Source organism: Bidens hawaiensis, unplaced genomic scaffold (genome assembly GCF_021521415.1).
Source record: "Bidens hawaiensis isolate Kalapana, Puna unplaced genomic scaffold, B.hawaiensis_p1.1 tig00025384_1, whole genome shotgun sequence".
NCBI classification, from domain to species: Eukaryota; Viridiplantae; Streptophyta; class Magnoliopsida; order Asterales; family Asteraceae; genus Bidens; species Bidens hawaiensis.
The window spans coordinates 41,708-51,553 of NW_027494057.1; the positions used below are offsets into that span (position 1 = coordinate 41,708).

At 39.8% G+C, this 9,846-nt stretch overlaps 1 pseudogene across 1 annotated transcript; it reads left to right on the top strand.

Moving 5' to 3' along the window:
• Positions 1-5,900: 5,900 nt before the first annotated feature.
• LOC143571516 (transcription factor MYB52 pseudogene) lies at positions 5,901-8,346 on the top strand (annotated as a pseudogene). The gene is made up of 3 exons (XR_013142109.1): positions 5,901-6,034; positions 6,971-7,339; positions 8,172-8,346. The product of XR_013142109.1 is annotated as a transcription factor MYB52 pseudogene (transcript).
• The last annotated feature ends 1,500 nt before the right edge of the window (positions 8,347-9,846 follow it).

The window sequence follows — 9,846 nt, forward strand, 5'->3', positions numbered from 1 at the left end:
GCCGAAAGTACATTTGCTCGGGTTGAGCTTCATGTTAACTTCCGTTAGGCGCTGAAGAGTTTCCTCGATGTCTTTGAGCATTTGTCTCTCCTCCCTGCTCTTGATCACCAAATCATCAACGTAGACTTCTAGATTTCTTCCGATTTGTTCACTGAAAACCGAATCCATAAGTCTCTGATAGGTTGCGCCCGCATTCTTTAAACCAAAGGGCATTTTTGTGTAACAAAAAACACCCTTGTCGGTTCTGAAGGCAGTCTTGTCTTCATCCTGTGGTGCCATTTGAATCTGGTGATAGCCTTTGTAGGCATCCAGGAAACATTTGAGCTTGAATGGCGCCACGGAGTCCACCTTTGCGTCGATGTTTGGGAGGGGGTAACAGTCTTTCGGACATGCTTTGTTGAGGTCCTTGAAGTCAATACACATTCTCCATGACCCGTTGCTTTTCTTTACCATCACAGGATTGGCTACCCATGTCTGGTATCGGATCGGGCGGATGATGTTTGCGCGCAACAGGTCCTCCACTTGCTCATTCATGGCCTTCGCCTTTTCATCCCCCATGATTCTCTTTTTCTGAGCAATTGGCTCCACCGACTTGAACGTGTTAAGAGAATATTGCGCCAAGTCTCGCGGGACCCCCGTCATATCGGAGTGTTGCCACGCGAAAACCGACGTGTATTTTGTGAGCAACTTTTTCATTCTCAATCTCGTTTCGTCTGAAATGGTAGCGCCAATTGTGACCGTTTGCTCTGGGAATTTTGGGTTTAAAATCCACTTCTCTGGCGCATTGTCAGCCATTGGAAGTTTCATTCTCCCTTCCCGCGGCGTGCTTGTCACTGCGCACAAATGATCGCGGTAAACAAATGTTACGCCTGTTGGTGTAGGGAACCCCAATGCGCCGTGCGCTGGCGACGGTACAGCATTAAATTGGGCAATCGTTCCCCTACCCAGGATCATATTGTGGCATGACGTGGTGGGCAAGACCAAGAAGTTGACAACTTCGGCTCGCTTGTGCTCATCATCCCCCATAGTTAGTTCAAACTGAATCTGGCCTAGGGGATGTATGATTTCATTTGAGACACCACAGATTAGTGCGTTCACAATTTCGAGCCGCGCTTGGTCTGCCGGGTCTAACTTTCTGAAACACTGCTCATACATAATGTCAGATTCGCTTTCAGTGTCCACCAGGACCTTTGACACTTCGTAATGAGCAATGTGTGTGGTGATGACGAGAGGACTGCTTATTGAAGGGCCTCCCCTGATTCTTGGGAAGATGACTTGCTGCTCGCGCCAATCTCCGTGGATTTGCGCGCTTCTCTTTTTTGACGTCTGCCCTTGTCGTCCCCCCTCAGCCACACAGATTCTTTTGTATTTCTTGCTGGCAGAGGCTCCTTCCGGTTGCTCATCTTCTATTCTTTGGTTTTTTACCAAGTGAGCCAGCCTGCCTGACTTTACATCCTTCTCGATCGCATCCTTTAAATGATGGCATGCGTCGGTGTTGTGGCCCGGGGACCTGTGAAATTCACAATATTTGCCACTGTTTTGCGGTCCCTTGTAGTGTAGTTGCTTGGGGGGCTTGAATTGGACACTCTCAGTACTTAACACCTGTGAAGGTGTTTTAGTGAGGGGCGTCCATATTCTTGGCAGAGGTCTGCTAGGATCTCTGCCGCCCTCCCTCTTGTCACCCTCCCCGCGATTACGAACTTCTTTTTGGGGCTGGGGTGAGGTTGGTTGCGCTTGTTTTTCCGCGGAAGAAAAACTTGTTGGCTGCAACCTGGACCATACAGAGTTCTGTTTGGCCCTCTTCTCTTTGCTGCGCGGTGATTCTGCCTGATGCGCTCTTTCTCTTGCCCTATCTTGGGCAATCTGTTTCTCATTTCTCGCGAAAACTCGCGATGCCTCCATTAACTTGGCCCACGTGGTGGGCATACCATCTTTGCTTACGAGAGCCCGGCGGAGTTGATCACTGCGCGCGCCTTGTATAAAGGCCACGCGCAGGAGCTGCTCAGTTATACCCCCGATTGCCAGGGATTCCTGATTGAAACGAGTGATGTAATCTTCAATCGTTTCATCATTCCTGCGTATGCAGTGCATGATGTCATCAGGATCGCGCGTGTGCCTGCGCTGCTGTACGAAGTGGGCTTGGAACTTTTCTAATAGTTCCTCGAACCCATCAATTTGCCCTGTCGGCAAGCTCTCGAACCATACCCGCGCTGCGCCCGTGAGGCAGCGAGCAAACATATGACACCATGTTGGCATCGTCCAGCTCTCTAGGTTTCCCGTGTTATAGAAACCTTGCAAAAAGTCATCTGGATCTGTTGTGCCATCATATTTGCCCAGACCACTTGGCATCTTTGTCTTGTGCTGGATGGGAGCCTGCGCGATGCGCGCAGTAAACTTTGAGTGTTTTACCAGGATGGCTGGTCTGTAGGGCGTGGTTACGTCCACTTGCCCTCTGACCGGTGGGCTGTACGGCATGTGCAGATCCAGATCTGCTCTGGCTCCAGGCGCCATGTTCACAGGCGCGCGGAGCTGTGAGCCTCCTGCATGAGTATCCCGTGTCTTCCTCATGCTATGCACTTCTTCATCACTGAACTCAGTGTGTGCAGTGTGAACAGAATGTCCTTCTTCCGGCGCGCGCGGCCTCTTTGTAGTCTGCTTATCAAAAGCTTGCCTTTGTGTTTGGTCGGCTAGCTTCTTCTGCTTGACCATTTCGTTGTACTTTTCAATCAGACGCCGCTGCTCGTTTATGAGCCATTCATTCGGATCATTTGCTTCATCTTCTGGACCCATTGGTCCTTTCAGCTTCGCGCCGGCCATATTTTGTAACGTGAGATCGTCTGGAGGAGTTTCAGTCTGGCCGTGAGGGGTTGTGACGAAGGGACGGTTGCTGGTGGTACGCGTAGAATCACGCGGAACCCTCAGAACCTGCTGTCCGTCGTTAACACCCTCACGTTCAATATCCTCCAGAGCTTGATCAACGTTACGAACTCCAGAAACCATGGTGATTGATTTTTTTTTATAGATCTGATGAGATCTGATTGCCGTTTGTAACAGTGGATGGCGCCAATGAAGAAACGTGGATCTACTCACTGGTAGCAGATCTACTTTCCTCGGGTGTGATTATACTATTTCACCGATGGTTCTTCTGGATCAGTGTTCTTCCACCTACAAAATGAACAGCGCCGTTACTTACCCCTCGGAAAGGGACAGAGGGGTCCTCTTTGGGGTAACCCTCCGGCGTGAGAATCAGTATATTTGTGGAGAAGATAATAATGTGTGTAGGAGAATCTCAAGAGTATTGCTTAATTGCTCAATACCCTTTGGTTGTGAGGCTGTCTGATTGTATGTAATTGACTGTGAGTGAATGTGATTCAATATGATTGAATGTGTTATCACTGCTTGTAACTGTTAATGATTGAGTATGAATGTGTCATCAAAGTGGAGTTGATGCTGTATTTATAGTGCTAGGGTTACCACCGGTTGGGCTCAACCTCGTTGGCTTCCTCCAATCGCACTGCGCCACGTGTCCTCTGGGACACCTGGCGCTTTCTCGTTGGTTGTAATCACGTGGTAACACATGTGTCATGCTGAGTTGTCGACCTTTCATTTGGCAGCTATCAACATCAGCATATTCTTTCTCCTTAAAAAGATGCCTTCTGGAAGGTTGTCTGACGTGCACAATCAAGGTTGCCCTAATCCTGATTTGGATAAGGACGAGGTTGATTATGCGCACGTGTGATATGCGCCCATCCTGAGGATGCGCGAGGTCTTCTCTTTATTCTCACGCGCAGATATTTCATGCGCAGATGTGATATGCACGAGCATGTGATATGCGCCGCGCGCTGATGCGCTGCGCGCATATGCGATGCGCGAGCATATGTGTGCCTGGGCAGATGCGATATACACGGGCATGTGATATGCGCCGCGCGCTGATGCGCCGCGCGCTGATGCGCCGCGCGCATATGTGATGCGCGAGCATATGTGTGCCTGGGCATATGATGCCTGAGCATGTTTTGTATGCGCCATGCGCATAGGTTTTGGCTTTGTGCCTTCATAATGTCTTTATCTTGTGGGTTGACCCGCCTTGCTCGGTGTTGAGGCGGGTACATACCTCTTCAATAAATAAAATTAATGTGCTAAACGTGAGAATCAAGTAGAGTAATTATGTAATTACATCATAAAGTAATTACGTAATTACTCTATGATTTAATTACATAATTACTCTACTTGTATATATAATTACTCTACTTGATTCTCACGTTTAACACGTTAATTTCATTTGTACGTTAACTTTCCCATATCTATATATATAAAACGCGTTACAACGAATATGAAAGTGGATGAATGTGATAGGTTAACTAGACACCCTATTATATAGATGTGCATTAGAACATATTACAACAACAAATCAAAAAAACATATTGCAACAACAAATCAAAGTTGACTAGTTAGACATCTCATTCCCGGGTTCGAACCCGACAGAGGGTAAAGGTTTATGGATTCCATCTGATTTTCGCACATCAGGGGGTTATGGTCGAGGAGTCAACCTTGTACATAGCCCCGAAAAAATAAGTTTATACGTGAGATCCTATGCCGTTAAAAATACTTATGCATTGAATTTCGTCAAATAAAAACCAACCTAAAAAGTGTTAATCAAAACGTGTAATTACCCACACGTGTAATTACCCACCTATAATCAAAACCGGTTTCTGAAAATATCATGTTTGTGTAACTGTATGTCCAATTTGTTCATAAAAATGTTCCAAAAGTCAAAACAAACACATTAATATATAATTATTTTGATTTAATTATATGAGTCAAATTAAATTATTCTTTTTTCTAAATCTTATGTTAAGTAATTTTAGATTTTTATTCACCACCTCTTCTCCCCCATGTATATACACATACATACAAATATATATATATATATATATATATATATATATATATATAGGCTAAGTATAAAATAAAAATCCACTTGAGTTGTGAAAACTCTAGAAACTCGTTCTCAACCATATGTTTTTAATTAATGTTTAAATCTTGTGGTCCACAATTAAAGTAAATAAAAAATATAAATATAAATATAACATTTTCTCTCTCCTAAAAACATATATAAAAATTAGTAAAAAAATATTAAAAAATAGCAAAACATTTTTTTTTATGTTTCAATGTTTTGTATTAAATGTTACAACATATAGTACATGTAACAAAACAAAAAAAAAACGATGTTACATAAGGTTTTCACGGGTTTTCACAACACAAATGAGTTTTCATTTTAACCTTACCCTATATATATATAAGGTAGCATTAACATACAAACAAAAAGTTATATAAAGCATACAAAGTGAACTAGAAAAACAATTACTCTAAATAAAATACAAATACATAGAGTAGTTATATATTATTACATAATAGAACAAAATACAAGTGAAATAATTAACTAACTACACCACTCTTTACAAGTCAAGCATCGTAAAATATTATCACGCTACTTGTATTCAGTTTTAGCGTAATTAATCAAAGCAATTACGAAAATACCACCGTGTTTATCTTCTTTCTTTGTTTCGCACGTAAAATTACTTCATATATTTTAACCGAACTCTCTCTCTCTCTATATATATATATATGTGCGTGAGAGAGATATACATGAATGGATGTACCAACACATGCATAGAAAATAAGGTATATATTTTCAGTTAGTCTAGACGTTGCATCACTATCTGATACACTCTTCCTAACAGAAACCAACTCCCAATATCTCATCATCTCCACCTTTTATATATATATATATATATATATATATCCCACTCACCATCCATTACCTGATCCTGGCCTCTCCTTAATATCTTCAACCCTAAATCACACAAACAAATATTCATATTTCCTCACCTTCATTCACTAACTGATCAATCCATCCTTATGTGCACCCGCGGTCACTGGAGGCCGTCCGAGGACCATAAGCTTCGGCAACTTGTCCATCAGTACGGTCCCCATAACTGGAACGCCATAGCGGAGAAGCTACAAGGACGATCAGGTCGAGTTTTAGTCCGTGTCTCTATTTTTGGAAATTTGAAACCGCTCTTTTGATTAGTTTTCGAGTTATGCATGTTTTAATTTGTTTACCTAATTTTAGATTTGTACACGTCTCTATATCTTTTACATGCTAAAGCTAGTTGTTGGTTAACTGTTCGTCTAGAATAGTTTGCTCTTTAGACGAATAGTTAACTAACAACTAAGAAAACAAGATCTGATCCATCAGTGATCAGCTCCATATAACTGGAGCTGATCATTGATGGATTAAGTCTCGGTTCACTATTGCCAGTCAATTTATAGATCAATACGTCTGAATTGCTCTATGGATTCGCCATCAATGCGTCTGAAATTTTTGGAATCTGCGGGTAAGTGAAAATGAGTCGAGCTGCTTGTGATCGATCTACTCGAGATTGGATTGATAAAAGGCTCGAAACAAGCTCGAGCCTTGTATAGGAAGATCGTTTAGGCTCTTTGAGCCTTAATGAGCCTAGGATATTTTTAAGCTTTAATTATATTTTAGCGAGCTCGATCCAAGCTTTGACTCGTTTAAGGTACTCCACATGAGCTTAAGCCGAGCTTAGGCTTGTTAAAGTGTTAAATTTCTCAAAATAAATACAATAATTAAAAATGTACATATATTAAATGAATAAATAATAAGATCTCGAAACGAGCTCTAGCTTTTGAAAAAGATCTCGATCGAAACAAGCCAAGCTCGATCCTAGTTGAGCTCAGGCTCAACTCGTTTACACCCCTAGAATAGGTATAGTATTTGTCTGATGTAATGCTTATAACTTTATATGATTTATTATTATTATTATTATTATTATTATTATTATTATTATTTTGGAAAATAGCCAAATATTCCATTGCATGTAGTTTCATAATATAATGAGAACATATTATGATTGTATTAAATAAAACTATTCATTTGGTGCAGGCAAGAGTTGCAGATTAAGATGGTTCAACCAACTCGATCCGAAGATCAACCGAAGTCCGTTCACCGAGGAAGAAGAAGAACGATTACTCGCATATCATCGTGAATATGGGAACCGATGGGCTAACATTGCGAAGCTTTTTCCAGGTCGAACCGATAACGCGGTAAAGAACCATTGGCATGTGATCATGGCTCATAAGGTTCGCGAAAGGTCTAGTCGAATGCACCACCATCGAACCACCACCGCGGCTGTTGATCGTGCATTTAGGGAAAGATATCAGTTAACTCATTTCCCTTATGAGCTTTCAAGAAATCTTGTGTCACATCTACAACTCTCCAAGAATTTGGTTCAACAATTCAAGGTTGATGAAGGTATTGCGTGCATGGGACAATTTGGTTGATAATATAATTAGGGCTTGTTTAAAATCTAATTTAAGTATTTAACATAACCGGCCTGACTGCTAATTGAACCGAATGCCTTCCTTGATTGATCTACTTAGGCTATGTGTGGCGGAGGGGCTACAAAATGAGGCGATTTTTAACATGTGACACCTAGTCAGTAATTGAAGAATTTTTGTTTTAGGGGTGTAATGGTGTTGTAGCCAGTATAAACACACACGCACATCACATAAAATAATAATATTCTTCAAACCATTTGCAACGACAAAAACAACCCCCCCGGGTCGCCCCTCTTATCGCCGGGGGAGGGGGGCAGTGTTCCTCTTTGAATGTCACCTAAAATCGCCGGAATTGTCGTCCCATTACACTTAGCCTTATTGGATTGGTTTTAAAAACGGATGACATTATGAATAATTCATAAATATAGGGTGATATTTATTATAGAACACTAAATGTTATGAGAATAAAAATAACACACTTTAATCGTTTAATATTTTGATCAATGACCATATATTTAATATTTTGTATTTCTTACCTACAAATGTGTAATTTTACGCATTTAAATAATCCATCAAGCTAACTATTTCAAATATATATTTTTAATTGATAGGTTATATACATGTGGGGGGGGGGGGGGGGTTATATATATATATAAACAAAATTTATTCATATATTTTATTTTTAACTTCAAGAGATGCGAATACATTTCATCATTTTGTTTTTTTTAAAAAAAATAAAGATTGAAAAATACTAACTATTTTCTTTTCTATCAATGTATTGACCTAACTCTTTCATTGGGATTCAGATAATAGAGATTGATCTTTGGAGTTTAACAACTTTCTCCCTGTAAATACCGAATCAAACGGGAGTGAAGTAATCGACCAAAAAACAAAGACGAGGTCGAGGTGGAGCAAGAAGCAACCAAAGAACAAGGGCCTGACATGACTGTACCATTTATAGATTTCTTTTCAGCCAATTAAGGCGCATCAGGAACTAAAACACTTAGGACGATTATTTGTGTGTTCATAACTCAGGGTATTCAAACTTTATGCACACTTTAAGCTTCCGATACAAAAACATTTGTTTGACAAAGAACTAAAAGTGATGAGAACAATGTGTGCATTGATGAAAGATTTTCAAACTTGTTCATACTAAGATTATATGATCTTTAACTCGAGGCCGTTTCTAATCCATGGTATAGAATTTAGGTGCTGACAATATACTCTAGCTAAGATATTGATTACAATCATTTCATTATACATATAAAACATATGACTTTCATCAAATATATGATAGATCAATCAGTATTCCATCAGTGTAGATCTCTTTGGAAAGTTGTAACACACCATATAAAAAATCATATATGTGTGTAAGTATATATACGAGTATTCGTGATGCATATTAACTGTCGGGTTAACTCATTTTGGTATTAGAAAACGTCGAGGGACTAAAACTGCCAAAGTTGCAAAGTATAAATTTTAGGGTTCAAATCGTCCTTTCTTAAAATATGACAATGCGAACTATATTGCCTATGGTAGATTCGTATTGATAGTTGTCATCGGCATTAAGCAAACTCAAAGTTGGGTGCCCATGGTGTTCATGGTACGTATCGTACCGTATCGTGATTAATATGGGGTATATTGATGCCAGATTAAACTTGCAAATTTTGACACGAGTTTGCTGCATGTATAACCCAAAATTTACAACCTCTATACCTAAGCTTGATCATTTACCCCTCCAAACGGAAATTATCAACCTAGAACTCTCTCTAACACCTCTATGCGCGCACCCTTCGTTTTCTCAAAGATTTTGAGTGCTTTTCAGTAAGATCTTTATGTTTCAAGCTTGCAACCAAGTGTTCAGCACGTTTTGAAGTTTGGTTCTATGAAAGAGTGAGTAAGAAAGTTGGATTCAGAGGCTCAAGTTGTTAGAACCAGTTAATTTGGGTTAGACTCACCATTTTAACATAGGCACCAATATAAATATGTAATCAACAACACAAGATTAGAAAAACAATATTCTTTTTTTTCCCTTACTTTTCAAATATAAAGACTAATTTCTAGATTTTTGATATAACATAATTCAATCTTATTAATATATCAATATGTATATTCCATTATTTAAGTTTATAATCTCCATTATTTTTTTAAGTTTATAATCAATATGTATATCAATATGTAATTCAATTAAGTTTATAATCTCCATTATTTTTTTATAGACAACTAACATAGTAGTAACTCAATGCACCCATTGTTTATTCCTAAATGGCAAATATATTATGCAATTGTCCCAAAAGAGTTTAATTCTTAATTATTTAAAAAAAAAACATCATATCCACACCTTGATCAGAAACTAGGAATGTAAAAACGGTTCAAACCCGTGAGACCTAATTTGGACACGGACCTGGACCTGTTTTGTGATATTCTCGGGACTCAGGATTTGGCCCAAGTGTAAACAACCGTGTCTGATTGGTTCGGGTC